The sequence below is a fragment of the Spinacia oleracea genome, chromosome 4 (genome assembly GCF_020520425.1).
Source record: "Spinacia oleracea cultivar Varoflay chromosome 4, BTI_SOV_V1, whole genome shotgun sequence".
NCBI lineage: Eukaryota > Viridiplantae > Streptophyta > Magnoliopsida > Caryophyllales > Amaranthaceae > Spinacia > Spinacia oleracea.
Genome location: NC_079490.1, coordinates 77,711,533 through 77,725,605, shown reverse-complemented (window position 1 = coordinate 77,725,605; position 14,073 = coordinate 77,711,533). Strand labels below are relative to the sequence as shown.

Genomic DNA, 14,073 nt, shown 5'->3' with positions numbered 1-14,073 from the left:
CTAAAGGGAGGAAGGAAGAACAGGGCCGCAGCTCGGGCCTAGGTAGTGCGGCGGCAAGCCGACCAGGCAAACGCCGAAAGGTGGCGCTACTGGCTACTGGGCGCGGAGGAGAGCATGGCAGGGAGGGCGAGAGGTGGGGACGACGGGGTGCGATGGTGGGTGCAGGTCGGTTCTAAGCGAAGGAGAAGGGGAATCTCGCAGATGATGGAGGGGTGGCGGCTTCAAGAGGTGGTGGTGCAGTGTGGTGGTAAAAGACGGTGGTGCTTGCGGTGGTTATTGCTGGTGGCAGTTTGAACAAAACACAGGGAGGTGAGCTAATTTCATGTATTTTTTTTAATGGTGAGTATGAAAATGAAATTGAAATTGAAACTAATGGTTATTGATGATTTGGGTTTGATTTTCTCATTTTCTGTCTAGTTGGGAGAGATATTTATAGTGTGAATTGGTGTTCATTGACGTAAGGCATGATCACAATTGAGATTGTTTGGGATGACAAATGTGAAGAGAAACCTGTAATTCTGATGACTAAGGGAGCTAGGCAAAGATATGTGGATTCAATTGAAGAATGTGTGAGACATGTGAAAAGGAAATTTTGAGTTCCATGTACAAAGGATGCGTGAGGAAGAAGAAGAAGGGAAGAAAATTAAACAAATTGATTTTGTCTTGTTTGGGTGAATAAGGCTATCTTGGTAATTGTGAATTGTTAAGAAAATTTTCAGAATTTTATTCTCTAATTAAGCTTAACATAAAATTCAAAAATAACTATAATTTAACTCATACTCCGTAAATACATTACTAATTTGAGTTGTAAAACTTGAAGTATTTTACGACTAAAATATTTAGAATTTCGGAGTTAAATGAAATTATCGTTAATTAAAATTAACGTCAGGAATTAAGAATTAAAACGATTTTCAGCAAATAATAAAAATTAAAAAAAAATTATTAAGCATAATAAACCGAGTTTTTAAAAAAAAAATCGGGGTATTACAAATAACCCTTGGGTGCTACTTGAAAACCTGGATTATTATAGAACTCACAAGTTAAAAGAAATAACTTTAATTTTATCAAAAAATCCTCAGAAATTTATTACATCCTTGAAATAAAATAACTCAAAACCAATATTGCTTGGAAACTTGTAGAAAGCCGTTATTACTAATGTTGCTGAAGTGTTTTTAGAATAGTATTAATGACGACGTACTTTAATACTACGTACATGTTACTAATAGTGTTTTTGTATCTAGCCTTATTTCATCAAGCTACTAATAGGGGGTTACTGTAGCGTATTTCTACTAGTGCTTAAATAAAATAAATAGCAACTTAACTTGCATAGCTACTATGACTCATAAGGACGTATGTCATCCATCTAGTCTTTATTTTCCTTGTATGCCTTTGGGTGGAATTCAACATCCTTGGGGTCTTCTTGCTCTTCTTCGGACTCATCTTGAAAATCTTCTTCAAGCTCTTGAGCTATTGGCTCCACTTGCTCTTGGCTCGAATTAACCTCATTCTCATCATTTATGTCACTTATCTCTGAGATACTAGACAACTCGATTCAATGGAATCTCGAAAATTGGATTAGGGTATAGGATTTCTACATAACCTCACTATCATGATCCTGAGGCATAGAAACATCTTCAATAAGATCTTCTTCTTCATCTTCATAAAGAAAATGAAAGGGGTTAGGGAGGGGTCCTTGAGTCTAAATTCCATAATCCATCTCTTTGTGTTCCATAAGTCTTCTCAAGATATCTAATCCATAAGCCCCTCTTCCCCTAACCTTCCCATACTTGACCATATTGGCCGGGTGACGCATCCTTAAGAATATCACTAAATTCTCCAATATTTCTATATAAGGCTCTTTCTATGGAATACCTAACAAACATATATAAGGCCATCACATTCTATGGATACAACCACTAAGTCTCAAAAAACACCTGAAAACCGTACTCGTAAATAGTCACTGGTTTTCTTAATAATATCCAACTTCTCAAGATTCCTAATAATGGTGAATTTTGGAGGAATATCGAACGACATGATCCTGGAAGAACCACTTAAAGGCTTACTATTTTATCCCTTTCTAAACTACAACCAACATAAAGGTTCAAATAAGAAAATAAGTTTGGTGAATTCAAACAATCACGAATGCACAAATAAATGCAACATATAAGCATTTAAACACGTGCACATAATTGATCAAATAGATAACACATAAAAGAATTAATTAGCTACGTTAAATGCACATAAAGGAATCAAATTCTATCTTATATGCCCTTTCTATTATACAATTTTCTCACAAAATAAAATTGAAATTAGTGGTTTTTTTTGACAAAAGCTAATCGTGCAATTAAAACAAACAAGTAGAAAATACAACACTACTACGAGATTTTTTAGCTCTTAAATTACTTTCGACATAATTAAAAATAGGTAGAGACAACTTTCGTTTGTCACCAATACCTACTTTGACTACGGAGAGACGCTTCTGATAACTTCGATACTTCCTTACCCTAGATGAGGAGATATGTGACGAGGTCGACCTTGGTCTTATGGGGATTTTCCACTTTGGTGCCAAAGGAGAGAGACCGAAAAGCCTGGTTGTTGAAGAGTTGGTCCTTAAACAAGGCTTCAAACCAAGGGTCCTGTCGAGGTCCATATCCATATGCAGTTGTTGATCACTGGTGTTCTCGGTGCTGATCATTTCCTCTATTGTTGCGGGAATATCAAGAGTTTGATCCTCTCCCTCACAACTCGTTATACTTGTAACATGCTTCACCTATTTAGAATTTGTCCTTGAAGTAATACTAACTGAAATCCCAGCGTAGTCCCTAGACTTGTAAACCTTGATTTGCTTGCCTTGAGTAGTTTATCGTAAGTCGACGGAGAAATTTGTAGCTACGAGTTTCCCTTCTTCCTGTTGGTGAATGTAAATTTTTTCTTTTTGTTACCAATAGAAACAAAGCTTGTTCTTGCCTTTTTAGAAACCTTCCGGAGATTTTCACAGGTGTTTTGTCAGACATACACTCATTAGCATTAGATATTTCCCCTATGTTGCTCGTGAAGCAATTAACGTTGTCATCCTTCCCCTTTTCATTATAGGTAGACATAAAATGGGCTGCCGAAAGGGCCTTCTTACCTTTCTTTCCCTAAGCTATCTCACATGCATCTGCATCATATGGCCGCACTAGTAGAAAAAACCTCAAGTGCTTGGGGGAAAATGCCCTCAAGTGCTGGTGATTATGCCCCCATCACTTGGAGGTGAAGCACTTGATAATATTTCAAGTGCTTGGGGTTAACCCCAAGCACTTGACAAATTAAGTGCCTGGGTTTTAAGAAACCCCAAGCACTTGACATGTCAAGTTCTTGGGTTATAAGAAAAACCTCAAGCACTTGACATTTCAAGTGCTTGGGTTATAAGAAAAACCCCAAGCACTTGATTGGGTTGTAAAAAAAACCCCAAGCACTTGATTTGTCAAGTGCTTGGGTTCTGATAAAAACCCCAAGCACTTGCATCCAAGTTTTTATATAAAAAAAATATTATTTCCTCCCATTTTTCAAAACTAAATCGACGCATAAAAATAAATCCAGATTCAAATAAAACTTAAGATTACAATATAATAATAAAGACTAGAATATCGATCTTGACTATAAAGTAAACTTTATTTAATTGTAATTCACAAAATTTACAAGTAAGGAATTCAACATTTAATATTGTATAACAATATAAGTTAACATAGAGAACTAACACGAGCATTTTTACAAACTATATACAGAGAGAAAACTGGCAGAGCCCGACAACTTTCACAGGCATTTAATTAAGTACGTAATCACAAGGATCAATTGGAGTTCCGAAAAACAACACCCTGTTGATGTTGATTAAACAGGAGAAGAATCCGAACACAACATACTGCAGTCAGAGTCCAAACAAAAAAAACTGTATAAAAACTGAAGTGACAGCATCAAGGTACCAGATTGAGAATGAGTAAATTCACAACTGGAGAAAGCATAGACTGCAAATTCTAATCATCAAAATTGCTTTAACGCTGACCTCGCCCATCATCAGATGTTGAAATATATGCAACCTAATAACATACCATCACCCGTGGTAATTAAGTGTGATAATCCAGACCTTCAGCTGCTGAAACAAGCAGACCAATAATCCAAAACAAATATAAGAGGTATGTCATCGAATCAAGTAACCACACCAGCAAGGGATCAAAAAGATTTAGTAAATAATCTTAGAGTGTTTAAAAGTCTTTTTGACAGTAAAGGAGTTAAAACCTTAGCAATCAATAGATTTACAGGTACAACAAGAAATAGGCCGATAGAAAATTGCATGGTGTGAGTATAATCTTTCCTAAAACATTTCAACGCAAGAAATTAAATGGTTGGAGTTAATATCCAACAATTGTATTATGAGAAGCTACTGCCAACAATAGTTCTTCTTATGACTTTCAACCAAAAATTGGGTATAAATTAAAAACCAACATATCAAGAAAAATATACACTAAGCAACATTTTATCAAATGCCATCAATGTCACAAAGACATTTTATTTCTTGTTTCTTTATCTAGTCCAGGAACTTACAGTAAGTGTTGAGCATAAACCCTTAAAAGAAGGCAACCAATGACCCTATCACCTGTAGTCTATTGTTATATTAAATCTGTGAATATATAACAAAAGAAACAATAAGGTTAGGTTAACAAAGAACATATAACTCAAGAAAATATACAGATTATCCATATGCCTTGGCATCTTGAAGCTTCCTTCATTGGTTACCCATTTTTGTCCTAAAGATTTTGTCTCTAAAAGTTCTTTTTGCATCTTGATGACCATTCAGAAAGCGTAGAGCAACAGATTTAGATGTAAAAAGGAACCTTCAGTGTTCTGCTTAGAGCAAAGTTCATTCTGCTTCAAGAAGAGACCACAGAAAACATTAGCTTATCTAGTGACTTTCACAACTAGTGCTACTACTAGCAAGTAGAAACCTTGGTCATCTGTTTCATACCTAACTCTTTTTTTCTTCAGTTAGTAAGGGGTTAAGAAAGGGGAATCTCTTGTTAGAAAACCATAAGTGCGAGGACCATATACTGGGTAAGCTATTAGCTAAGAACATGGGAGATAGATAAAGAATTAAATAGAATAATTCAGATCTCAAAAAGTCAAAAATTTAACAGCAACATAATATGGCAATCATGTACGAATACATGAAAGCAATCCACAGGACCAGAATATACCAGATCAACAGATAAGATGTAACTTTTTATATTCCATTCTTTTATAGACCTATCTAATATGCAACAATCTTCACATATTAAAACAAGATGGAACATGCAAGCAAACTTTGCAGATCAGCATTGAAGTCCGAACACCAGGAACATGCAAGACATTAAAGATCAACACGACAATACCTACTATTTTTCCTAGAACAACCCCAATGTTTTAAGTCCATTGATCACTTGTCATCCGAAGATATCTTCATCTCCGACACCACCGGAGGTGTGTTTAGACTTAAGGCCATTGGATCACTAGTATAACAAATAAAAATAGATATAGGAGCTAAATTTACGAGGAACCTTACTTAAAGGATAATACTCGAATCATAATTCCTCAAGACCATAAGAAATCATAATCACTTCGGTCCAATTTTCAGTAATTGATAGTAGTTATCTTCTACACTACAAAAACAAACTAATTGAAACCAAACACAAAAATAGCTAAAATTTTCAGTTATTACTTACACGGGTCATTTTCGGTATATTGGCATCTGCTATGCTCTTACCCATCTCGTTACTTCCAACCACTTCTACTTAATTGTTTTTGGTAGGTCTTAGTTCCTTGTTTTTATATAACGGCCTATATGTGTCTTTCCATATCACCTATACTACAATATTACCAACATCCCTTTAATTATCTTGGCACAACAATGGTGGATTGATTATATTGCTTGTTGGAACCTCATAACAAGCTCGAAAACACGCAAATATAACCAGCAAGTCATAAGCATATGCATTAAGGACTAATTTACAGAAAAAAATCACATATTACAAGCAATCAAGCGCATTGGACAAACACTGAACCTCAACAAAAACCGAAAACGCAAAATACCTATCACCACATACTCAACGAAGAAATTCTTACCTTTCTCATAAATTCAGATAAACTAACAGCAACTGCAGAACCAACACAGGTCTTCCTACAACTCAAAGAACAAAGAATCAAAAGAATAACCACTAAAACAAGAGCAACAATGCAAAGAAGAAAAAAAACAAATGCCAAAAAGGAATTATTTCATCTGCAGGCAACCTTGTAGATTATTTCACTGAGCTGTATTATGCCCTTTACATAATTGGGGTTTTAATGAACCAAGAGTGTGGTTTGCAGAAGGCCAAACATCCTAAAGTAGTCATCAAACTAGCTAACATTTTATTACTCTTACCCATTTGGAGTATCAAGCATCATACACACAAGTCTCAAATTATCTAACTAGTTAATTGAGTAATTGGCGTCGAATTTAACAAGAAATTAAGCAACCAAATTTTTAGGTAATTCGAATCAATTAAAAACAATCCAATTTTAGGTGGTTGAATTAAACAAGAAATTAAGCAAAGAAGCATTGAGAAATTAAGTAATTGACCATAATGATACAAATCAGACCTAAGAGCAAAGCTTCAATTTAAAGTCGCAGCGAAGTTGATTGGAGCTTACCTCGACCGTGTGACGGCGATGAGAGGAGGAGCATCGACAGTAGATGAGATGGTAGCACAAGAGAGGAGAGAAGACGACGCCGCAGGAAAGGAGTAGCAGTCCAGGAGAGGAGAGGAGAGGAGATGGAAACACGGACAACGGTGGTGAGTTTGGCGTATTGATGGTGGGGAAACAACAGGGAGAAGAGGCGGGGTCAAACAGAGGTAGGAGACTTTGCAAATTAACCTAATTGAACTAATGAAAACATTGAGAAGGGAGGTTCAAGGGCTTGGGGTGAATAATAAACCCCAAGCACTTGCAAAATATACCATTAAGTGCTTGGGTTAATAGAAAACCCCAAGCACTTGTGATATTTTAACTCAAAATTATTTTAGGATCAATCAAGTGCTTGGGGTTTCTGTAAAACCCTAGATGAGGAGATATGTGACGAGGTCGACCTTGGTCTTATGGGGATTTTCCACTTTGGTGCCAATGGAGAGAGACCGAAAAGCCTGGTTGTTGAAGAGTTGGTCCTTAAACAAGGCTTCAAACCAAGGGTCCTGTCGAGGTCCATATCCATCCGCAGTTGTTGATCACTGATGTTCTCGGTGCTGATCATTTCCTCTATTGTTGTGGGAATATCAAGAGTTTGATCCTCTCCCTCACAACTCGTTATACTTGTAACATGCTTCACCTGTTTAGAATTTGTCCTTGAAGTAATTCTAACTGACATCCAAGCGTAGTCCCTAGACTTGTAAACCTTGATTTGCTTGCCTTGGAGTAGTTTATCGTAAGTCGACGGAGAAATTTGTAGCTACGAGTTTCCCTTCTTCCTGTTGGTGAATGTAAATTTTTTCTTTTTGTTACCAATAGAAACAAAGCTTGTTCTTGCCTTTTTAGAAACCTTTCGGAGATTTTCACAGGTGTTTTGTCAGACATACACTCATTAGCATTAGATATTTCCCCTATGTTGCTCGTGAAGCAATTAACGTTGTCATCCTTCCCCTTTTCATTATAGGTAGACATAAAATGGGCTGCCGAAAGGGCCTTCTTACCTTTCTTACCCTAAGCTATCTCACATGCATCTGCATCATATGGCCGCTTCCCCTTCAAGGGGGAATTCTTTCCCAGTAAATGAAAGGGATCAAATGTCCCATCTAGATGACTCTTGTTAGTCAAAGAGCTATTTGGTTTGGCAGGTTCATTCGGAACGCCGTTGTTGGAGACCACTTGCTCAACATGGTTTCCTTGAAGTTTTTCATGAAGGCTTGAATTTCCAATTTGATAGATTTATCAAGAGGTTCTAATGCTAATGTTTTTTCCATGTCTGACATAGCTGATTGAACATCACCAGATCGAGCATACGCTTGACCTCTTCTGTAGAGGTTTTTGGTGTTGTTTTGATCCCTGGCCAAGACGACAGAACAAAGAGAAATAACTTTCTCATAGTTTCAAGCTTTAATTCACAAGCTGATAAGTTCGAAAAACATGAATGGATAAGGGTGGAGATACCCTTTTCCATTGCTTCCTCCTCAGAGATTTCAGAGACAATAATGTCCAGAACTGTTTCATAAGCCATGACTGCAGATTTGAACTCCCCTTTCTTAAATAAGAAATTTCCTATCTCCTTCAACTTAGAAACCCAACTAACTAATTCCTCGATAGAGGCTTCATCAGGATCCCATATCTTCAACAAGTGCAACCTAAACTCATCTCCGAACACATCACGTCCCAATCTCCAGTACTCTGAACAAAGAGCAGGGTCCATTGCAGGAAGCAACACTAACAGGAAAACACAAAATAAAATAACTAAACCTTAAATATACTTAAACCAACACGAAACAAACATGCACCACATCCACAAGGTAAAGCCTAAACCTAAAAACAATAGACCACTAATCCTCCATTATACTCATGTCTTTAACTAAAAAGAAAGACACCGATAAAGCAATACAAGCATAATAAACCAACAAAAATAAAGGATACTACCAAAAACGATGCTTCACAATTAGGAGATGAGTGCTCGTAACCATGAGATCTCGATTAGAAACGAGACAAAATTAGAGTTTCAAGAATGGTGGAGATGAAAGTTCAGAATGACTCAACCTCAAAATCGGTATGACCCAACCTCAAAATCGGTAGATCTACCCCAACCACTAACTCCAATATAGAAAGAAGATAAACAAGATCTCGCCGACAACCAGTGTTTAGAGAGGAGGCAACACTCGTCGCCGGCAAGCCGCGCCGAATCAGAACTTTGATGGGGAAACCCTAGAGGAGAGAGAAATGAGAAGAAGTATCTTTCAAAATTTGTGATTTTACTTTTAAGAATAACTTGACTTTCACAATAATTTATCAAAAATTAATAGAATTTCTAATTGAATTGAATTTGACTTTCTCTAACTATTTTTATTTAAAAAAATTTAACAATTTCCTTAATTGAATTTTATTCTCTATTTCTGAAAATAATATTCGAATTAGTTATCCGAAAATAACAATAAAAAAATTATGACCTTCCTTTCATTATAAGAGTATTTTCAAAATAAGAGTACGACAAATGCAATATTTGCAGAGGCTTAAATATTTGATCACAATAACAATTGGTTCCCTTGTGATCTTGAATGAAGATCTCCCAACATACATCCGCAAAATAGATATTGGGTTTGAAAGGGAAGGGGGGTAAATTATTATTACAAGGAATGCCTAGTATCAGCCCTTGGTGGTCTTTACTAGCCTGGAACTTTGTGTAACGATTAATTACACGGACATGCGTATCTATGTTACTACTTATTTGATTTTAATGTACAGATAATTATAGCCTACACAGCATGTCGAAATGGAGCTTTAGATTGATTCAAGGTTCTTAACATAATATACCAAATTGTCCAGGAATATCTTATTAGGTGTGATCGAACAAATTAATTATGTGAACAATTTATAAAGGGTGATAAAAGCAATAAATTTCACATTGCAATATAATGTTAGAAATATATTGTGTTTTCATAATCTTAGCACTTGACTTTGCTAGATCTTCTTTTGGCCTTCGAAGACCCTTGTTCATGACTGATAGATCATGATCTTGATTCGATTCCTCCAAAGTAACCTTAGGGGGTATTCATCTAAGGGTAAGGGAATGAACTGTAATGATTCCCTTTGATTGTAATACCTCGTATTTTTCTGTATTTATAAATATATTTTATTATATTTATAAAGTATTTTGTTATATTTATAAAGTATTTTTATGAATTTAATTCCATTTAATGAGAATTAAAAGTATTTTATTTTTAATTAAGTTAATTATTAATTAATTAAGAAAACCGTATTTTTATTAAATAAATTCAACGAATTTATTTAATCGGGATTTGTTGGGTCGTGTTTTGAAAACGAATTTAATTTAATCAAAGCCAAGTTAAAATTCCATGATCAAATTAACCCAACAAGGCTTGCAAGGATTAATTCTAGTTAAGCCCAGAAGTAAGCCCAACTCAAACTACCAAAACCTAGCCCATGTGGGAGAGAAAAACTATAAATACACCCCCTCATTAAACCCCTTTCGTCCGCCCTTTTCTTGCAGTCCAAGGCACGAGTGTGCTCGTGTGCCCAGCCCCGTGCGCGCACCCGCACTCCTCGTCACCCACTTGTTAGGTTATGATACATATGACAATTCATAAATCATGCGGAAAAACCATAAAGCCAGGAAAGCATATTATATTCACATAATCATTTAGCATAGAATTGATGCATACATGTTGTAGCGTGCCTTCCCTAGCTGCGCCCGAACCGAACAAGAACAAGTCTTTAGGACTCCAAATGTCGTCCCTCCGTAGATAGTCCACAGTACGTCCGGATCGGCCTCAAGTTAGACCAACTAGAATCGCCCTTAAGGTTACTAGGAATTTCGGCTATGTGTTTGCAAGTGTATGGCTGATTTTTCTTTCAAAAACTTACCCTTTGAATACTTCAATCGTGCCTTCAAATAATGACCCTAGGCCCTTATTTATAGAGGTATGGAAAAGGAACTGGAATCCTATTAGGATACTAATTAGTTAAACTAGAATCCTAGTAGGACTCTAACTAATTAATTTTATCCTTTTAGGATTAGGAATTTAATCATCAAACAAATCCTATACAATTTAGGTTTCGTATGTGAACACAAACTCTACACGAGCATGACCCACAAGCGTGCAGGCCATGCCCGCGCACAGCCCACACGGCCGCTCGGCCCACGCGAGCCGCAAGCCCACGCGAGCAGCAGCACAGCTCGCAGCCCATTGCTGCGCGCGCTGCGCGCGCTGCCATGGCCTGCTGGGCCTGGCCTTGCGCTGGGCCTGGCGTGGCCTTGGCTGTTCGTGTGGCGCGCTTGGCTTGCTGGGCGATGGCCTGGCTTCGTGCTGGGCCCTCGTCCGGCAGGCCTCGTCCGATGCTTATTCGTACGATACGCTTCCGATTAAATTCCCGGTTCCGGAATTCATTTCCGATACGAACAATATTTAATATTTCCGATTCCGGAATTAATTTCCGTTTCGAACAAATATTTAATATTTCCGTTTCGGGAATTATTTTCCGATTCCGATAATATTTCCGATTCTGACAATATTTCCGTTTCCGGCAATATTTCCGATTCCGGCAATATTTCCATTTCCGATAATATTTTCCGATACGTACCATGTTTCCGTTTCCGGCAACATCTACGACTTGGATAATATTTATATTTCCGATACGATCCATATTTCCGTTTCCGGCAATATCATCGTTTCCGGAGTATTCATTTCTTGCTTGTGACGATCTCAGCTCCCACTGAAACCAAGATCCGTCGATTCCGAATATCCATAGATAGAGTATTTAATGCCATTAAATACTTGATCCGTTTACGTACTATTTGTGTGACCCTACGGGTTCAGTCAAGAGTAAGCTGTGGATAAATATCATTAATTCCACTGAACTGAAGCGGCCTCTAGCTAGGCATTCAGCTCACTTGATCTCACTGAATTATTAACTTGTTAATTAATATTGAACCGCACTTATTAGACTTAACATAGAATGCATACTTGGACCAAGGGCATTATTTCCTTCAGTCTCCCACTTGTCCTTAGGGACAAGTGTGCATTTCCTAATTCCTTTGTCGCTCGATGCTTGCTCTTGAACATAAGGTAAGAGTTGTCATCCTTATTATGTCCAGAGGTGTTTCTCGGTTTCAGAGTTCAACTGATCAAATAAACAGATAATCATAGCCTATGATTCATCCGAGCATGGCCATGCATTTCACAGTTTCTAGCTCTCCGAGTGGGCCTTGTACAACTTTTAAGCATCTCATCCCGATTTATGGGAGGACAATCCCAATCTTGCGATCTTGAGATTAGACTTCGTTGGATAGGTGATTACCTGAGCGTTGCCTTTATAGCCTCCTTTTACGGTGCGACGGTTGGTCAACGTCAAAGCAACCAGTTCTCAAACAAGTAATCTCAAATCACTCAGGTATTGAGGATTTAGTGTCTAATAATTTTAATGAAATTTACTTATGACAGATTTTCATCTCTTACAGTAAAGTTTCATAGGTCTTGTCCGATACTAGTCTTCCCAAAGTAAGTATCTATGCAAATGATTATGACATTGCCATGTCCACATAGTTCAAGAAACAGAACTACTAGTCATCTTGCATTCTAATCGTCTAACGTTTTCTATGCGTCCAATTTTATAGAAAACTCCGACTAGGGACCATTTTCAACCTTTGACATTCAAGTTCACTTGATAGACATTTGTTAGTCACAGGACTGGTCCTGACAGTCTATCTTGAATATATCGTCAAATTGAAGGGACTCATCATTTAATAAATCACAAATTAAATGGAAAAATGAATTCTCTTCATTTATTGTGAATGATTAACCAATAATGTTTTACAAAGATTTAAACTCTAAAACTTTAAAACATTAAACAAGGATATCAAAGCCATTCTCCAATATGCTTGATTCCCATAGCTGCAGTGTGCGAGTTGTGCTTCGCCTGCGGCAGAGGTTTAGTCAATGGATCTGATATGTTGTCATCAGTTCCAATCTTGCTTATCTCGACTTCTTTTCTTTCAACGAACTCTCGTAGAAGGTGAAATCTACGAAGTACATGCTTGACTCTCTGGTGGTGTCTAGGCTCCTTTGCCTGTGCAATAGCTCCGTTATTATCACAATACAGGGCTATTGGTCCTTTAATGGAGGGGACTACACCAAGTTCACCTATGAACTTCCTTAGCCATATAGCTTCCTTTGCTGCTTCATGTGCAGCAATGTACTCCGCTTCAGTTGTAGAATCCGCAATGGTGCTTTGCTTAGCATTTTTCCAGCTTACCGCACCTCCGTTGAGGCAGAAGACAAACCCAGACTGTGATCTGAAATCATCTTTGTCGGTTTGGAAACTTGCGTCCGTATAGCCTTTAACAATGAATTCATCATCTCCACCATAGACCAGGAAGTCATCTTTGTGCCTTTTCAGGTACTTCAGAATATTCTTGGCAGCAGTCCAATGCGCCTCTCCTGGGTCTGACTGGTATCTGCTCGTAGCACTGAGTGCGTACGCAACATCCGGGCATGTACATATCATAGCATACATTATTGAACCAATCAATGATGCATATGGAATCCCATTCATTCGTCTACGCTCATCAAGTGTTTTTGGGCACTGAGTCTTGCTTAGAGTTATTCCATGAGACATGGGTAGGTAGCCTCGCTTGGAGTCTGCCATCTTGAACCTATCAAGCACCTTATTGATATAAGTGCTTTGACTAAGTCCAATCATCTTTTTAGATCTATCTCTGTAAATCTTGATGCCCAATATGTACTGTGCTTCTCCTAGATCTTTCATCGAAAAACATTTCCCAAGCCAAATCTTGACAGAGTTCAACATAGGAATGTCATTTCCGATAAGTAATATGTCGTCGACATATAATACTAGGAAAGCAATTTTGCTCCCACTGACCTTTTTGTATACACAAGATTCGTCTGCGTTCTTGATGAAACCAAAGTCACTGACTGCTTCATCAAAATGTATATTCCAGCTCCTGGATGCCTGCTTCAATCCGCAGATTGATTTCTTTAGCTTGCATACCTTTTTAACATTCTTTGGATCCTCAAAACCTTCAGGATGTGTCATAAACACAGTCTCTGTTAAAACGCCGTTTAAGAAAGCAGTTTTGACATCCATCTGCCATATTTCGTAATCGTAATATGCAGCGATTGCTAACATTATCCGAATAGACTTTAGCATTGCAACTGGTGAAAAGGTTTCATCGTAATCCACGCCGTGGACTTGCCTGTAACCTTTTGCAACCAATCTAGCTTTGAAAACTTCAAGTTTCCCATCCTTGTCCTTTTTCAGTTTGAAAACCCATTTGCTTCCAATGGCTTG

General features: G+C 37.6%; 1 protein-coding gene, 1 long non-coding RNA gene and 1 pseudogene across 3 annotated transcripts in view; 1 reads left to right on the top strand and 2 right to left on the bottom strand.

The window, feature by feature from the left end:
* The first annotated feature begins 170 nt into the window (after nucleotides 1-170).
* Nucleotides 171-14,073, top strand: part of LOC110803728 (uncharacterized) — a 35,894-nt gene continuing 21,991 nt past the window's right edge. The window contains exon 1 of the mRNA XM_056826986.1: nucleotides 171-309. The gene's annotated coding sequence lies outside the window, so the exon portion shown is untranslated. The remainder of the gene's footprint in view (nucleotides 310-14,073) is intronic.
* On the bottom strand, nucleotides 3,636-7,084 carry LOC130459540 (uncharacterized). Of its 2 annotated transcripts, none has more exons than XR_008918999.1 (3): nucleotides 6,703-7,084; nucleotides 4,582-6,190; nucleotides 3,636-4,132 (listed from the first exon to the last, which is right to left on the bottom strand). It is a non-coding gene; the product is annotated as an uncharacterized lncRNA (long non-coding RNA). The 2 variants fall into 2 exon arrangements; XR_008918998.1 differs by having other exon boundaries at nucleotides 6,136-6,190; nucleotides 6,703-7,075.
* Nucleotides 7,857-8,627, bottom strand: LOC130471642 (peptidyl-prolyl cis-trans isomerase FKBP62-like; annotated as a pseudogene).